The sequence below is a fragment of the Capra hircus genome, chromosome 10 (assembly GCF_001704415.2).
Source record: "Capra hircus breed San Clemente chromosome 10, ASM170441v1, whole genome shotgun sequence".
NCBI classification, from domain to species: Eukaryota; Metazoa; Chordata; class Mammalia; order Artiodactyla; family Bovidae; genus Capra; species Capra hircus.
In genome coordinates, this window is record NC_030817.1 from 23,826,370 (window position 1) to 23,844,566 (window position 18,197).

Below are 18,197 nucleotides of genomic sequence, written 5' to 3' on the forward strand. Positions count from 1 at the left end.
CATTTGTGTTTGCTTCTGTTTCTTAGCTGGGAGAAATCATTTTACACTGTCACAGGACAGAGTTGTAATTTGGGGCTCACAACAGACAGAACTCATTTCACGTAACTGCCGTCAGTTCTATCTCATTTCTCATCATCACAAACAAATTCTTCCCTCTGGGCAAATGGAAGGATACACGCCCTCTCCCCCTCTCTGCTGAGGCTCCATCTGTGGTCAAAATCACAGCCATACTTCCAAGGCTTGCTCAAGCCTTCGCACCCGTGTGACGTCTTCGTGGCTCACCCAGGCAGAATTACAACGGGGCTTCCCACAGCACTTGGCACTCTTCCGTCAGCTTGTTTACAGGCTTTGTGTGTGTGTATCTCAGTCGTGTCTGACCCTGCAATCCCATGGATCGTAGCCCACCAGTCTCCTCCATCCATGGGACTCTCCAGGGAAGAATACTGGAGTGGGTAGCCACTCCCTTCTCCATGGGGTCTTCCCAACCCAGGGAGTGAACCCAAGTCACTTGCATTGCAGGCAGATTCTACACTGTCTGAGCCACCAGGGAAAACTGCTTGCAAAGGCTACAGGCATGGTGTTGTTGATCTCTGCCCCAAGCAGTATCTGATATATCTTGGAGACTAAATATTGAGTCCTGGTCTCTAGGAGAGAGAGGTCAACCTAATTAGACAAGAACCAGGACAGGACACAGAGGAAAACTGGTCGGGGTGGAGGTAGGGACGGTGCTCCTTACAGCCAACCTCTTCTGAAGGAGAAGCTATTGATATCAAATTCCTAGCTCTGGTTTACTCTGCCTTCTGTACAGCTAGACCCACCCCCACTAGACACACACACACACACACACACACGGTTCTATTAATAGATACAACTCAAGAGGACAACTCCAAAATAACCTCATCTTCAAGGTCAGTTCAAGGCCATAGAGACACCATCCTGGTCAACCCACTGAACCAATGGGTGGACACTGGTTCCCAGATAAAAAGACCCCAATCCTCAATGATGGAGCACTATGGAGGGTGAATGGGGTCACATTATGGCTTTCCTGGGCTTTAGGCACTTGTCCCCTTATAGGCTTATTCTTCTATAAAAATATATTTAAAAGTATACTTTGTGACTACATTGGCATAAAGACAAGTATAATTCAGCCTTGGTTAGTTTTTTTGTATATTCATTTTTATTATATTTGTCTTCTCTTTCTGATTAAAAAAACTGCAACGTTTTCACAGACCCCTAGAAGTACCAGTAACTGTATTAGTCTGAGTTCTCCAGAGAAAGAGAACCAGTAGGAGATATATAGATATATAAATATATGAAGAGATTTATTGTAAGGAATTAGCTCATGTGGTAACAGAGGCCAAGGAGTCCTACAGGCTTCAGCTGACAACCTGAAGAACCAGGATAGCCAGTGGCGTAAGTTCTTATCTGAGTTTGAGATTGAAGACAGAAAATCAATGTCCCAGGCTAAGAGAACTTGAAAGCCTCCCTGTTCTGCCTTCTTTTGTACTATTTAGGCCTCCAACAAATTGGATGAGGCCCACCCACACTGGACAGGGCAATCTGCTCCATGGGTCCACTGATTCAAATCTCAGCCAGAAACACAAACATACTCAGGATGATGTTTAACCAGATATCTGGGCATCTCATGGCTCAGTCAAGCTGACACATAAAATTACCTTGTCTATTGCGCCTACTGGAGAAGCTGGCGCTGAGGATTTAGGGAGTAAGTTACACATGGCCCTTTCCTTGGCATTACTACTTTGTAAATGGAACCTACAGAAGAGATAGCTCTGAGCATACGGTGGTCACCTGGGCTCACTACCAGGGGTCTTGAGCCTTGGGGCTGGAACCCAGGCATTTTCATCTCTAGCTGGGCAGAATAAGAAAGAAAGGGCATCAAGGTCTTGGAGGACTGGCTTTTCATCTGTCTTTTTCTCTTTCTTTTGTATCCAAAATGTGTTTATTGGGATGGTTTTCCATTCACCTTGGTATAGGGTGCTCTCAGTGGTGCTTCACCTGAAGGAGCATCCTTCTGGAAGCTTGTTTTTCTTCATGGCCTGGCAGAGGACAGTAGAGCAGCCAACACACAAAACTACTGTTTATGCATGGCTAAAAATGGTGGTGATTGTATAGCATCCTGGGCATTTCACATCCACAAAATAGGAACCAGGCATTTCTTCCTGTGTTTTTATTCTGGAGAGGGATGAAGGAGATCCTTGGCGAGAGGCATGTTCTTGCGGGGAGGTCATCACCACCAGAAAGGGCTTCATCTCTCTTTTGTCACAAACCACTTCTATCCTTAAGACACTAAAACAGTTGAGATCAATATTCCGCCATCATTCCCTCCATTCTATTTCACTGACCCACTTGCCGGATGGGGACAGTAAGACCTCGAGAAGGGTGTCCATTTGCTCGGTGTGTCAAGGCAGGGGGAGAAGTAGAATCAGGCAGCACCGGGACAAAGTAGAAGATTCCTGGAGTGTGTCTCCCATGTCCTAGACCTGACCTGGGAGTGGGGCAAGGTGAGTGAGACAGGGACTCCACAGTTAAGATTTTCAGGGCAAATCCTCCCTGTCTGTATATTTAAAACACAGACCACAGTCCATGCATCCAAGGCCCATTTAATGTAGCTTCACATCCACATCAAGGAAGTTCAATCTTTGAGAAAATAAACACTGACCCAGCTTCAAACAAATCAGCCCTCCTGCTATTTATTTTTAGTTCTCTGGATGTGTGCAGATTGTCAACAACACAGTAAAGAAAATGCAGAAAGGCATAACTACTCGGCCAATAAGTCCTGTCTCAAAGGCTCCTGGGGACAGTGTGTTATGATGACCTTTACTAGGGAGGTAACTCTGTCCCTGAGGAAGAAGTGAGAGGGGTTTAATGTGGGGTAGATTAGACACTCCAGGCTGGTGCCTCCTGAGAAAAGGCATGAGTCAGGGTGAGTGAGGCCAAGTCTGGGTCCTCAGGAACTGATCAGAGTGAGGAGTCTCTGTGTGTGTGTATGAGGGTGCAGATCAACCTGTTGTGTGTGTGTTTGTGTGTGGGGGTGGGGTGGGGTATGTATGTTGGAGGGGTGGGGTGGAGGCTAAGAATCTGGGCAAGTCTCATGATGGGTTTTGAACCAGAGAGGGGAAACTCTGGTTATGTTCAGTTCAGTTCAGTCACTCAGTTGTGTCTGACGCTTTGCGATCCCATGAACTGCAGCACCCCAGGCCTCCCTGTCCATCAACAACTGCCAGAGTTTACCCAAACTCATGTCCATTGAGTCAGTGATACCATCGAGCCATCTCATCCTCTGTCGTCCCCTTCTTCTCCTGCCTTCAATCTTTCCCAGCATCAGGGTCTTTTCAAATGAGTCAGCTCTTCACATCAGGTGGCCAAAGGATTGGAGTTTCAGCTTCAACATCAGTCCTTCCAATGAACACCCAGGACTGATCTCCTTTAGGATGGACTGGTTGGATCTCCTTGCAGTCCAAGGGACTCTCAAGAGTCTTCTCCAACACCACAGTTCAAAAGCATCAATTCTTCTGCACTCAGCTTTCTTTATAGTCCAACTCTCACATGACCACTGGAAAAACCATAGCCTTGACTAGACGGACCTTTGTTGGCAAAGTAATGTCTCTGCTTTTTAATATGCTGTCTAGGTTGGTCATAACTTTCCTTCCAAGGAGTAAGCGTCTTTTAATTTCATGGCTGCAGTCACCATCTGCAGTGATTTTGGAGCCCCAAAAAATAAAGTCAGCCACTGTTTCTCCATCTATTTCCCATGAAGTGATGGGACCAGATGCCATGATCTTCATTTTCTGAATGTTGAGCTTTAAGCCAACTTTTTCACTCTCCTCTTTCACTTTCATCAAGAGGCTCTTTAGTTCTTCACTTTCTGCCATAAGGGTGGTGTCATCTGCATATCTGAGGTTATTGATATTTCTCCTGGCAATCTTGACTCCAGCTTGTGCTTCTTTCAGCCCAGCGTTTCTCATGATGTGCTCTGCATAGTACACATGATGTACTGTCCATGTGTAGAGTCTTCTCTTGTGTTGTTGGAAGACAGTGTTTGCTATGACCAGTGAGTTCTCTTGGCAAAACTCTATTAGCCTTTGCCCTGCTTCATTCTGTACTCCAAGGCCAAATTTGCCTGTTACTCCAGGTGTTTCTTGACTTCCTACTTTTGCATTCCAGTCCCCTATAATGAAAAGGACATCTTTTTGGGGTGTTAGTTCTAGAAGGTCTTGTAGGTCTTCATAGAACCGTTCAGCTTCAACTTCTTCAGTGTTACTGGTTGGGGCATAGACTTGGATTACCGTGATATTGAATGGTTTGCCTTGGAAACCAACAGAGATCATTCTGTCGTTTTTGAGACTGCATCCAAGTGCTGCATTTCGGACTCTTTTGTTGACATGATGGCTACTCCATTTCTTCTAAGGGATTCCTGCCCACAGTAGTAGATATAATGGTCATCTGAGTTAAATTCACCCATTCCAGTCCATTGTAGTTCACTGATTCCTAGAATGTCAGTGTTCACTCTTGCCATCTCTTGTTTGACCACTTCCAATTTGCCTTGATTCATGGACCTGACATTCCAGGTTCCAATGCAATATTGCTCTTTACAGCATCGGACCTTGCTCCTGTCACCAGTCACGTCCACAACTGGGTGTTGTTTGTGCTTTGGCTCCATCCCTTCGTTCTTTCTGGAGTTATTTCTGCACTGATCTCTAGTAGCATATTGAGCACCTACCAACCTGGGGAGTTCATCTTTCAGTGTCCTATCTTTTTGCCTTTTCATACTGTTTATGGGGTTCTCAAGGCAAGAATACTGAAGTGGTTTGCCATTCCCTTCTCCAGTGGACCACATTCTGTCAGACCTCTCCACCATGACCTGTCATCTTGGGTGGCCCCACATGGCATGGCTTAGTTTCATTGAGTTAGACAAGGCTGTGATCCATGTGATCAGACTGGCTAGTTGTCTGTGATTGTGGTTTCAGTCTGTCTGCCCTCTGATGCCCTCTCTCAGTGCCTACCGTCTTACTTGGGTTTCTCTGACCTTGGACGTGGGGTATCTCTTCACAGCTGCTCCAGCAAAGCGCAGCCGCTGCTCCTTACCTTGGACGAGGGGTATCTCCTCTCGGCTGGTTCTCATGATGTACTCCTTTCCTCTGGTTGTGATGGGGGTCTATTTCCAGGGATTTCATAAACGTTCAAAGCTTTTTTTCCTGTTAAGAATCTATCTCTCTTTTTTTCTAGTTGGAAGTCTTTTTGAATTTCTCTTTTGCTTAAGGCAAAAGAAAGTGAAAGAACCCTAGATGAGCCACGGATGAGCCCAGTGAGAAAAGCACTGGCCTGGAAGTCAGGACACTCAGGTCCCAGCCCTGGCTCTGTCACGAACCGCAGAACTTGTGACCTTGGGCATGTCACTCCTTCCCCTTCTCTCAGTTTCACCATTTGTAAAAAAGACCAGTGGTTTTCAGATTTGGGGTTTCATGGACCAGTATGGATCATCACCAGTCACATCCACCAGTATGGATTATCAAACAGTCACATCACCAAAAACTATCACCAACATTTAATAAAAGAAAGACTATTTCAACACCAAATGTCTGAAGGATGAAAATCTTGAAGTTGAAAAATGGAGTAAATTTAGATTTAATAAAAACCCACTAGTTGTTATTTCTTCCCCATATTACCCTATCCTGGAGAAAATAGCATTGTAGACATCCATGTCTGACACCTAGAGTTTGGTGACTATTGAATTTCACATGCTCCCAGATCCATCTTCAAGCTCTTACGTGGTAGGATGGATGAATCTTTCAGCTCTGCACGTTTGTCCAGAATTATCGGTTCTGTGAATAGTCAGCAGCCCAGCCCTTAGTCATTCATTTCTTCTTCTTTTGATGAGAGAATGGAAGCATTTACCACAGTAGAGAGACATTTCACCCTAAGCCATGCTGATGGAAGCCTACTGCTCCTACTATTAATACCGCTACTACCATCATTGCTACCACTGCTACTGAAGAAGGCTGAGCACTGAAGAATTGATGCTTTTGAACTGTGGTGCTGGAGAAGGCTCTTGAGAGTCCCTTGGACTGCAAGGAGATCCAACCAGTCAATCCTAAAGGAAATCAATCCTGAATACTCCTTGGAAGGACGGAGGCTGAAGCTGAAGCTCCAAACTTTGGCCACCTGGTGCGAGAAGCTGAATCATTGGAAAAGACCTTGATGCTGGAAAAGATTGAAGGCAGAAAGAGAAGGGGGGCGACTGAAGATGAGATGGTTAGATAGCATCACCGAGTCAATAGACGTGAGTTTGAGCAAACTCTGGGAGATAATGGGGGACAGAGGAGTCCGGTGTGCTCCCGTCAATGGGGTCGCAAAGAGTTGGACACAACTCAGTGACTGAACAACTTTTTCTGCTTCTGTTATTACTGCTGGTGCTACCACTGCTGCTTCTGTTACTATAGCTGCTGCTGCTGCTGCTGCTGCTAAGTCGCTTTAGACGTATCCAACTCTGTGCGACCCCATAAACGGTAGCCCACCAGGCTCCCCTGTCCCTGGGATTCTCCAGGCAAGAACACTGGAGTGGGTTGCCATTTCCTTCTCCAGTGCGTGAAAGTGGAAAGTGAAAGTGAAGTTGCTCAGTCATGTCCGACTCTTGGCGACCCCATGGACTGCAGCCCACCAGGCTCCTCTGTCCATGGGATTGTCCAGGCCAGAGTACTGGAGTGGGGTGCCATCGCCTTCTCTACTCCCATTATTGCTGCCACTGCTACTACTCTGCTACCACTACCATCTCTGCTACCACTACCATCTCTGCTGCTGCTGCTACTAAAATATGAACAAGAGCCTGTTCCTGACATTATATCAAATACTTTAGATAGTTAGTGTTTAACAAGCTAACTCACTTAAGTTTCACAGCAACCCCATGAGTTAGAAATGATTTTTATTTGCATTTTGCAGATAAGGTCACTAAGGCACAGACCAAAAATGAAGTCACAAAATAATATTCAGTTGACCTCGGACTTTCCTAACTCTGCAGAGGTCAGATTAAAAGTGTGTGTGTGTCTAAAACTTGAGGTATGTAGATGAAAACTCATTGTCCAGATCCTATAATTTCTCACTTGTCTTAGGGAAACTGGCACCCGTCCTTGTCCGTTTATGGATGTTCTTCATCAGTCAATGTCCAACAACAACACAATAACACCAGCGACCATTTACAGTGATGCTATGGGTAAGTAAGGCCCTTGGCCTCCATAATCTCTCTTTATCCTCACAAGAGTCCCATAGGAAAGAGGCTTAACGTTTCCCTTTTGAAGGCGACATGACTGCAGCTTAGACAGTGACCTGCCAACATCACACAGCTAGCTGGGATTGGAACTGAGGTCCTCCTGACTCTAAAGCCCCCATTCCTAACCCCCTCTCCTTGGAGAAGGGAAAGGCAACCCACTCCTATATTCTTGTCTGGAGAATTCCATGGACAGAGGAGCCTGGCAGGCTACACTCCATGGGGTAATAAAGAGTCGGACACGACTGAGCGACTAACACACACAAAGAAAGGGGGGATTGTGTCCCATTTTTCAGTCAGAAATATAAAGTTCTCAGAGAAGGGAAGTAATGGGCCCAGCCAGGTAGGAGCTAAAACCAACGTCCAGCCCCTGTCTCTGCTTCCTAGGTTCCTGCTCCAGCGTAAGAGCACCCCACCCTTTAGATGCCGACCAGGAAGGGGCACTGGATTAAAGCATTTAGGTATGGGACAAAATGTCTTGGAGCCAGAGCCTCCTGTCCTGGGAGTGGTTACCAAGGTGCCTCAAAGTGGCCTTGGTGAGGTGTTTGGGAGGGGGTTTCATAGTTGGACTAGGAAAGAGAGAGCCAGGCTGGGTGCAGAAGGACCCAAACTGGCTCCTTGTTGTCATCTCTCAGCCCCGACTCTTGACTCATTGGGCCCAATCTGCTTCTCTCAGCCTGGAAAACGACGTCACAGGCCTTGTTCATAGCCTGTGAGGTTCACAGCCTCTCACAGGAGAGGCTGGGAAGGAACATGGGGTAATGACTTCCTTGACTTTGGAGTCAGGAGAAGCCTGAGGACCTAGTCCTGTCCCCAACCCCCACTCCCTGTCCTCCTCCCTCTTAAGGTCCTCCCCACCTCGGTGACTGGCACCACTCACCGTCAGGTGGCTCAAGCTGCAAGTCTGAGATTCAGTCTCAATTCTCCCCCACCCCTCACTCCAGGGTCCAACCTCCCAAATACATCTCAAGTTCCACCCCTTCCCCTCCACTCCACCTGGACACTGCAGAGGTTGCTAACTGCTCTCATTTTTACCACTGTAGCCCCTGAAGCCTATTCTCAGACCTACAGCCGCAGTGTGGCTTGGACATTTAAACCAGATCATGTCACTTGGTTAAAAGCCTTCAGTAATCTCCCATTTTACATGGACAAAAATACAAATTCCTCAACTTGGCCTGACTGGCCCGGCCCCTGCCCATCCAACCATTTTAAGCCACAGGTCTTGCCCTCACTCAGTGAACCCCAGCACTGATGAGCCTGCAGTTCCTGGGACCCACCATGCCCTTTTCTTCCTCAGGGCCTTCTGATCCCTCAGCAGCTTGCTGTTCCCAGTCAACGGCTTCCAGTCGCCCAGGCTCAGCTCAGTGGGGGTGTCCCTGACCCTCCTTTCTGAAACAGAATTCCACTTTATTTTCCACCACAGCACCTGTTTATTTTCTTCTGAGCACTCATTACGATATAAATGTCATTTCGTGACTTTGCTGACTTGTTTATCTTCTGCCGCCTCCACCAGACTATAATTTCCGAGAAGGCAGGCGATCTGTCTGTTCTCAGTTGTAGCTTCCTAGCACAGCACTTGGTACTCAGCTGCTTCTGGATGGAAGATGAAAAGTCCATTCCGAAAGTCACAATAGGATCACAGCCCAATGTCTCTATCGCCCCTCCGGCTTCTGCTCCTCTGCTCTCTCCCTTGAGGGGCTGGTTCACTGCACAGGAGGCTGGCAAAGTACAGAATCTACCCTCTGGGCTGGTTTCTGAACCTGTGGGAAAGACCTCCAAAAGGGCTGCAGGTGACAGAGAGGTTATAGGGTGTTGGGTGGAGGCTGGAAACAAAGCGACAACTCCCAGTACCCACTCTGGTGTCCTGAGTTGGGTGTCTTTCCGCAGCCTGGTCTCCCTCATGGAAAAGGAGCTCCTCTGCTGAACCATATACAGATGCCCAAGACTGGTTACCACCTAGACGGCACAGCTGTGAGATAGCCAGAGGCGAGCGAGGACTGGTATTTCAGGGCCAGGGAACACATGTGCGAGCATGAAAGGAGGCATTTGCACTCCCTTGGGGAGGCAGAACATCAAGATTCGAATCTTAGGTATGTCGCTGAGCAAAGTCTGGCTCCCACGACCCCCTGGCTGTTCCATAACGGGTTCCCCCATCCCACACAGGCGCCTGGTGTCCTGGGCATTTGCCCAACCTTCTTAAGGGAGATTGGCCAACCTTGACCGGACAGTAGTTTCTTGTGACATCCATAGATCTTGGCAAGAAGCCCCAAGGCTCCGGGCAAGAACGGATCTGTTGGTTCCAGGAAGGCGGCTTCTGTGGGAAGCAGATCTCTGGTGGCATTTCTGTACCTTGGGGATCAGCCCGCTGGGAAGTAAGCCCTCTGGGAGCCACGGATGCTCAGAACTGCATTAGCAACTCACCCCATCAGATCTGTCTCCCTTCCTCACTCTGAAAAGGGACTATCCAACAGTCTCCAACAAGCTGCCTGCTAAGCTCTCACTGCCCCCACCCCCAGTTTGTTGCAAAACTGTATCCTGATGAGAGGACTACATCCCCACAGCCGCAAATACTGGACATAGCCAAGGAAGCAGTGGGGTGACAGTCAGTGGGATGTGAGGCTTTGGATCGAATCCAAGGCAGAAAGGGCCTGTTACTGCCCAGAGGCTGGGGTCCAAGGGAAGAAAGGGAGAGGGGGTGACATCCAGGAATCATGGAGGTTATTGGTCGATGTTTGTTGTTTTCAGCTGGGGTACAGTTGCCTTACAATACTGTGTTTGTTTCTGCTGTACCTCGACATGAACCAGCTATGTGCATGCATACAGCCGCTCCCTCCCGGGCCTCCCTCCCAGCCCCCCCTCATCCCACCCCCTCTGGTCATCACAGAGCACCAAACTGAGCTCCCTGTGATACATAGCACTTAACTTTTCGAGTGCCCTTCATGGGAGTTTGACAAATCAGTGAAAAACTTGTATGCCCATGATGAATCCTATAAACAACATCTAAAACAAAATACAATATAACGAGCACCAAGGACATCAGTGATTTTATCCTGTTGTGGCCACTGCTCTGTGGGCGTCTCACGTGGGGCGTGAGCTGCCCATGGGCTTTGAGTCCTCTGCAGTCATCACTATGCCTTCTATCCAGTTTTATGCAGGCACAGGGTCTGTCACCTGAAACGCTGGCTAGTCCTCTCAATGTTCCTGTGGTCTGCAGTTTGCTTACAGTTCGGTGGTTCTTAAATTTCAGTGGAGTTATGAGTCATCTGGCCTGCTTCATAAAATGAATATTCCCAGGTGCCCTTCAGAGATTCTGATGAAGTAGGTCTGAAATGTGGCCCCCAAATCTGCATTTGGACAAGCCTCCTGGATGATTCTGCTGTAGGGGAGCCTAAGACCTTGCTTCAAGGAGTTAAAAAAATCAATATGCAAGTGATTGCTATCTACTGCTTTCTATTTAAATAATACTGCAATGAAGATCTGGTAGAAATAATGTTTTTTCTTTTGCATAATTTTCTTCAGACATTTTCTTAAAAGAAAGATTACGGAATCAAAGGCTAGGCATTGTTTTGTAGTTTTTCCCAAGTTAGTCTCAAGGGAACTTGAATAATTAAACATTAACTTTTAGCCTTTAAATGGATTTTTGTAGCAATATAAAAGTTGTCCATGTTGCAAGTTCAAGATTTATAATGGGGCTGGTCATTTTTCGATGTAAAGCTGTGTGTGTAAACTATCCACTCATTTCCTTTGACTGCTTCTCAAAAAAGGAGCAGGATCCTGGCCTTTTATAGTTACATCAATTCCTTAGCTATTTTGGATAGAAAGCTTTATTTGCCACGTATATTTCCCCCTCTTCTGTGGCTTTCGTTTTTGTGTTGGCTTTATTACATTCTGTGGCACAAAAGGCTTTTAACAACACATTTGGATCCATCCATCCTGTCCCTGATATCTCTTTCATCAATAGTCAAAATATTTTCTCCTCATCACAGCTGAAACACATTTGCTTTTCCATTTCCTACTCTGGCTTTTTATGGCCCATTTGAAATGTGTTGTAGTGCATGGTGTGAAAAATATGGATATAGGCTGATTCTGATCCATGCTGATATCCCAGGATTTAGACGATATTTGTTAAATAGTGATTCTTTCTAATAGCCTTGTGCTGAAGCTCAGTCACCTTACACCAAGTCCTTAAATAACTTCAGTCTTTCTGTGGAGTCTATTCCACTCCCCTGGGCAGTTTCTCTTGTCTTTATCCCAGTAGAATATAGTGATGACTGTCTGGTTATTTTGTTTTTATTTAGTCACTAAGTCCCGTCTGCCTCTTTAGTGACCCCATGGACTATATAGCCTGCCAGGCTCCTCTATCCATGGGATTTCCCAGGCAAGAACACTGGAGTGGGTTGCCATTCTCTTCTGCAGGGGATCTTCCTGACCCAGGGATAGAACCTGTGTCTCTTGACTGGCAGGCAGATTCTTTACCACTGAGCCACCAGGGTAGTGGTTATTTTAAGTTTCCTGAAAACATTTTGTGACATTTTTCCCATTCATACTCCAGCTGAGTTTTATAATTTATTTGTTAAATATAGTGATGTATCTCATTGTGTTAATTTATATTCTTTTGTAATCTGAACTTAAGTTAGACTTTATGATCAGGAGGAGAGTATAGTTCTTCATTAGCTTGTGTTTTGTTATTCTCTTCCTGCTTTAAAATTTTCTTTGAAGAAACATCACTTATTCCGAGTTAAATTAATTTCCAGCTATTCTGGGGGGAGGGAGACTCATTTTTGTGAGTAAACCAGCTCTCCCTTTCCCGTTTCCTTCCCTCTGTCCTACTCTTCATTCTCATGCTTATTAAAATACAAATCCATGCTGATAAAATGATAACACTGCCCCACCCCAACCCCAGGCCCAGGGAACAGTGCTTCTCAATGGCAGCCAGCAGCAGTCTGTGAGCTGCTCTGAAGTCACCTGTTTGTCTGACTGCCTTTTCCTTTCCCTGCCTGTTAGATAGGCAGGATTGTCCTGGCAGCACCTTTCTGGGTGAGGATATAGCTGGTTAGGAAGACTTCGAGTATTCCAGAAGTGTCATCCCTCTTTACACTTGATTTTAGCCAAAAGGCTGAGAAGTGGCTCAGAGGGTAAAGTATCTGCCTGCAACGTGGGAGACTCAGGTTCAATTCCTGGGTTGGGAAGATCCCCTGGAGAAGGAAATGGCAACCCATTCCAGTATGCTTGCCGGGAAAATCCCATAGATGGAGAAGCCTGGTAGGCTACAGTCCATGGGGTTGCAAACAGTCGGACACGACTGAGCAACTTCACTTTCACTTTCATCCCTTTTTCTCGAAGAAACAGGAAGACAAGTGTACTAAGTTGAATAAGTATCCCCTCATGTCCACAGAGAACCTCAGAATGTGATCTTATTTGGAAAATAGGGTCTTTGCAAACATAATTAGTTAAAATGAGGTCATAACTGGATTCGTGTTTTATATCATTTTATATATAGATGTGTGTTAGAATATGGCTCAGTTGTGTCTGACTTTTTGTGACCCCATGGACTGTAGCCCACCAGGCCCCTCTGTTCATGAGATTCTCCAGGCAAGAATACTGGAGTGGGTTGCCATGCCCTTCTCCAGGGGATCTTCCCGATCCAGGGATCAAACCCAGGTCTCTTGCATTGCAGGCAGATTATTTACCGTCTGAGATTAGTGGAGGCCCTAAACTCAGTGACTCTTGTCTATATAAAAGAGAAAGACACAGACACAGACACAAACACGCAGACACAGACACAGAGATGAAAAATGCCGTGTGGCAACAGACGGAGGTTGACGCGGTGGAGCATCTAGAGCCCGAGGAATGCCAAGGTTGCTGGAACCACCAAAAGCCGGGACAAAGGCCTGGAACAGATCCTCCCTCAAAGTCTCCGGAAGCAACCAACCCTGCCCATAATTTGATCTCAGACTTCTGGCCCCTGGAACTGTGAGACAGAGATTTCTGTTGATTTAAGCCCCTCATTTGTGGTACTGTGCTATGGAGCCCTATGAAACTAGTCTACACAGGATCCCCAGTTTCACCTGAAATCGTCCCCAGTGGTGAGTTTTAATTGTAGGATTATCTAAAACACAGAGAAATGTCCTTGTAAGCTGCCCAAAGCAGAGAATGAACAGTCCACTCCGGAATGTAAATACTCAAGAAATGAGATTTTTCCTGTTTCCTGACCAACCACAAGTCTCTTTTCACAGAAGGTGAACTATTTATGGCATTTGCCAAATTCTAAGAAACCAGGACTCTTTTGCAAAGGAGGCAGTGTGACGTAATTCAAAGAGCTCGGAAATCGGGCTCAGACCACCAAGGCCTCAGTCTTGACTCTGTCATTTACCAGAAGTGTCACTCTGAGCAGGTCACTTAATTTCTTTGAGCTGTACTCCCGATCCGTAAAAGGAGACAGTAAAAATTTATGCCTACCATATTTCAGGGAGTTATTGCTGGGATCTGATGAGATGGTTTATGGGAAATCATCATTTAACCTGTAAAGCATCAGGCAGATATTACCAATTACTAGTAGCTGCCCCTGGGGTGGGCAGGACAGAGAGAAAGGGCAAGAGGGACACTTCTCACTACATCGCTTTTTTGTTCCATGTATATAGCGAAACTAACGTTAAAACATATTTTAATGTGTAATGAAGGGGGAAAATGTAGACAAAACTGCATGCCCATTTTTATCGTCATCCAGCAGCGGCATCTAGAGCGTGGGCGCCAATGGCCCTCAGACGGGTACCGATGGCTCAGCTCCCCTGAGCTTAGGTGCGGGAACTCCTGGAACATGACCCAGCTCACGCCTCCCAAACCATTTTTCCTTGCTTGTGTTAATCCAGAGTTTGTAAACTAGAACTGGATGTCCAGCCCTGCCATGGATTTCACATTTTCTGATTTATCTTTTTTGAAATCCAGAGAGAACAGAGACTCCTCTTGTCAAGTGATTGGTGTAACATAGAATTGTGTGTAAAGACAAAGACATATTTGGGGAGACATTTTCCCAGAGCATTTTGAGGTCCCAAAAGCACAGCAAGAAATAACTGCTTTATACCCAGACTGAACTATAATTCTAAAAGATACGTGTACCCCTGTGTTCATAGAAGCGCTATTCACAATAGCCAAGACATGGGAACAACCTGAACGTCCATCGACAGATGAATGGGTCAAGAAGATGTAGTGTACACACACACACACACACACACACACACACACACTGCAGTATTACTCAGCCATCAAAAGAATGAAATAATGCCATTTGCAGCAACACGGATGGACCTAGAAATTATCCCACCAAGGAAAGTAACTCAGAAGAAGACAAACACCATATGATATCACTTATATGTGGGATCTAAAGCACAACAGAGATGAATATATCTATGAAACAAGAACAGACTCACAGACATAGAGAACAGCCTTGTAGTTGCCAAATGGGAAAGGGAGACGGGGAAAGAACTGGGAGTTCGGGATTAGCAGGTGCAAATTATGATATATAAGATGGATAAACAACAAGGTACTACTGTATTACACAGGGAACTATAGATCAAAATCCTGTGATTAACCATCATGGAAAGGAATATGAAGAAGAATATGTGTATATACATGTATGACTGAGTCACTTTGCTGTACAGCAGAAATTAACACAACATTGTAAACCGACTATACAATCACTCTTCTTTAAGTGAGTTAATCAGAGTCCCCAAGGGATTGGAATGAGCAGCGGAACCTTGCCTCCACTTAATGAAGCTCTCTGCCAGGTGATGAGCAGGTCCTCCAAGGTCCTGAGTGCTCATCTGGGTCTTGAGTCCCAGGGCTGTGCCTGATACTTGCACCAACCCCCTCGATGCCAAGACTCAACCCCTCCCGTTGTCACCACTGGCCTCTAAAACTCTATCCCCTTGACACCATCAGCATCAGCTGTTGGTCAATATGACACTCCACTTGGGTCACCTTCTTGCCAATAAAGGCCTGCTCTTTGTCCTTCTTTGAGGGTGTACAGTTAGAGAAAAGTCTCTTGAACTCTCAGCGGGGTGTCTCCCTCAGCTCTGCCAAGCAACCCTCTCCTTCGTTTGGAGCACTGACATTTTAGTCCAGCACCGGTGCGGGGCCAGGACAGAGTTTCTCCAGAACCAGACGCTTGGGCCTTGGTTTTGAGCTGGATCCTTCCCCATTTTGCAGTGCCCTGATATTATTCCCCATAATCTATCTTCCCCAAGCCCCGATGGTACGTAAGTGAACTCAGGTCATCTGCAGAACTCGGGTTCTGTCCCAGGCGGCCCTGGGTCTTTGTCATGCAGGGCATGGGGTTTGTCAAGCAGAAAAGGGGACTGGCATGTATGACTGGGGTCACGTGCCTCAGCTCTAAGCAAGAAACAGCCAGGCTTGCCCTCCACCTTCAAGAGTGTAACAAGGACGCCTGTGATTCCCTTATACACTGTAAGAGTTCAGAGCAACAACTCTGGAGGCAAAGACAAATCTGGGTTCAATGCCAGCTCCACAGCTGACAAGCCATGCAATCTTGAGCAAATTACTTAATCTCTTGCAATCTCAGGTTCTACATTTGTAACATGAAGATCAAATAGAGCCAGGTTATAGGGATGTTAGGCTTCACTGGTGGTTCAGCTGGGAAAGTATCTGCCTGCAAGGCGGGAGATCTGGGTTCGATCCCTGGGATGGGAAGATCCCCTGGAGGAGGGCATGGCAACCCACTCCAGTATTCTTGCCTGGAAAATCTCTATGGACAGAGGAGCCTGGCAGACTGCAGTCCATGGGGTCAAAAAGAGTCGGACATGACTAAGCGTGTCACACAGCACGGCACAGCATAGGGATGTCAAAAGAATGAAATGAGGTCATGCGTATAAAGGGCTGTTGGCACCTAACATGTCATAAGCACTTAATAAACATTAGATGTTGTTATTGTTATTAATGAAATGATCTAGTTTCTAGTGATGGCTTCAGCTTCAGCTTGGCGAGCTTGGGCAAATCATTTCACCTCTATGAGCTTTTATTTTCTATAAAACAAGAGGAGGGGTCTTGAGCCTTCCTACTCCATGATTCTTTTATCTCTTTGACCTTGTGGGGTAATACCCCCTGCCACACGGACCAGCTTTAGGATGACCAGATGAGGTGGCTGCCTGCAGGCAGAGATGAGAGAGGCTGCCCAAAGTCTATCAGGCTTCTTCAAACCAAAGCCTATCTATCTGTCTCCTGGCCTGGATCCCAGGGCGGCGGCTGGAAAGGAACTCAACACTCAGGAAAAGCTGCAGGGAGCTTGCCTATAGGAGCAACCTGGTTGTTGCTGCTTAGTCGCTCAGTCGTGTCCGACTCTTTGCGACACCGTGGACTGTAGCCTGCCAGACTCCTCTGTCCATGGAATTTTCCAGGCAAAGATACTTGCGTGGGTTGCCATTTCCTTCTCTGGGGGATCTTCCTGACCCAGGTACTGAACCTGCATCTCTTGCATTAGCAGGTGGATTCTTTACCACCAAGCGCCGAGGGAAGCTCAAGGAGCAGCCTGGTAGATATCCAATATTAAAGGAAGGAAGGCCCGGCCCTCAAGTCTATCTGAAAAACAGACTCTGAGGTCTGAAGGAAGGGGCATTGTTGAGTAGAGTAAAGGTCTGCCTGACTGTGTCCTAGTAAGAAAGACTGTGAAGAGACTCCAGGCTGAAAATGCAGTTTCTTGAGCTCTCTAAAGAGACATTGTGTATATCGGTTACAAATCTGGCTGAAGAGCTGGACTGCCTGGCACTTTCCTAATGACTTACGCGCATTTAGTCTTCACAACAATCTTGGCTCTCCCACTCAACAGCTGTGTGACCTTGGTCAAAGTACTTAACCTCTCTGGGCTTCACTTTCCTCGCTTGTGTAGCAGGGATAATAACAATAGTTCCTCCCAGTTGTTGTGAAAACTAAGTGTATATAAGTCCTTAGGAAAATGCCAGTCACGTAAGCGCTACATATCCACTGACTGTGGATATTTTCATGTTATTGCTTTGGGTTTGGTACACTGAGGACACCTTTATATGGGGGAAGGCAGCTGGTCCCTCTAACGTTACAACAAACAGTCAGAAGCTTCCCCATGATGAGTGGTCTGGGTTGTAGGTGGAGCTCCTATAAGATGCCTTTTGGAGAGTTTCAGAAATGTGAGCAAGAGGCTTTTTGGATGGTACCATAACAGTGGCAGAAGATATCAGAAAAATATAGTGTTAGAGCTTACTGTAACCCTGATGCTGGGAAAGATTGAAGGCAGGAGGAAAAGGGGATGACAGAGGATGAGATGGTTGGATGGTATCACCAACTCAATGGACATGAGTTTGAGTAAACTCCGGGAGTTGGCAATGGACAGAGAGGCCTGGCGTGCTACAGTCCATGGGGTCGCAGAGTCGGATATGGCTGAGCAACTGAACTGAACTGACTGATAACCCGTCCATGCAGGGGCTGAGGAAATAGTTGACCTCATCATTATTAGGGATCAAATACTCTCTGCTTGGGCTTCCCTGGTGGCTCAGCTGGTAAAGGATCCGCCTGCAATGCAGGAGACCCCAGTTGGATTCCTGGGTGGGGAAGTTCCCCTGGAGAAGGGATAGGCTACCCACTCCGGCATTCTTGGCCTTCCTTGGTGGCTCAGACAGTAAAGAATCCACCTGCTATGGGGAGACCTGGGTTCCATCCTTGGATTGGGAAGATCCCTGGAGGAGGGCATGGCAACCCACTCCAGTATCCTTGCCTGGAGAATCCCCGTGGACAGAGGAGCCTGGAGGGCTACAGTTCATGGGGTCACAAAGAGTCGGACACGATTGAGCAGCTAAGCCCAGCAGAGCACAGCACTCTCAGCTTGGATACCCCTTGATGGGCTAAACAGTACATTTAGTCATCTGCCATTCAG

General features: G+C 46.7%; 1 pseudogene; it reads right to left on the reverse strand.

Moving 5' to 3' along the window:
* On the reverse strand, positions 2,013-2,230 carry LOC106502571 (annotated as a pseudogene).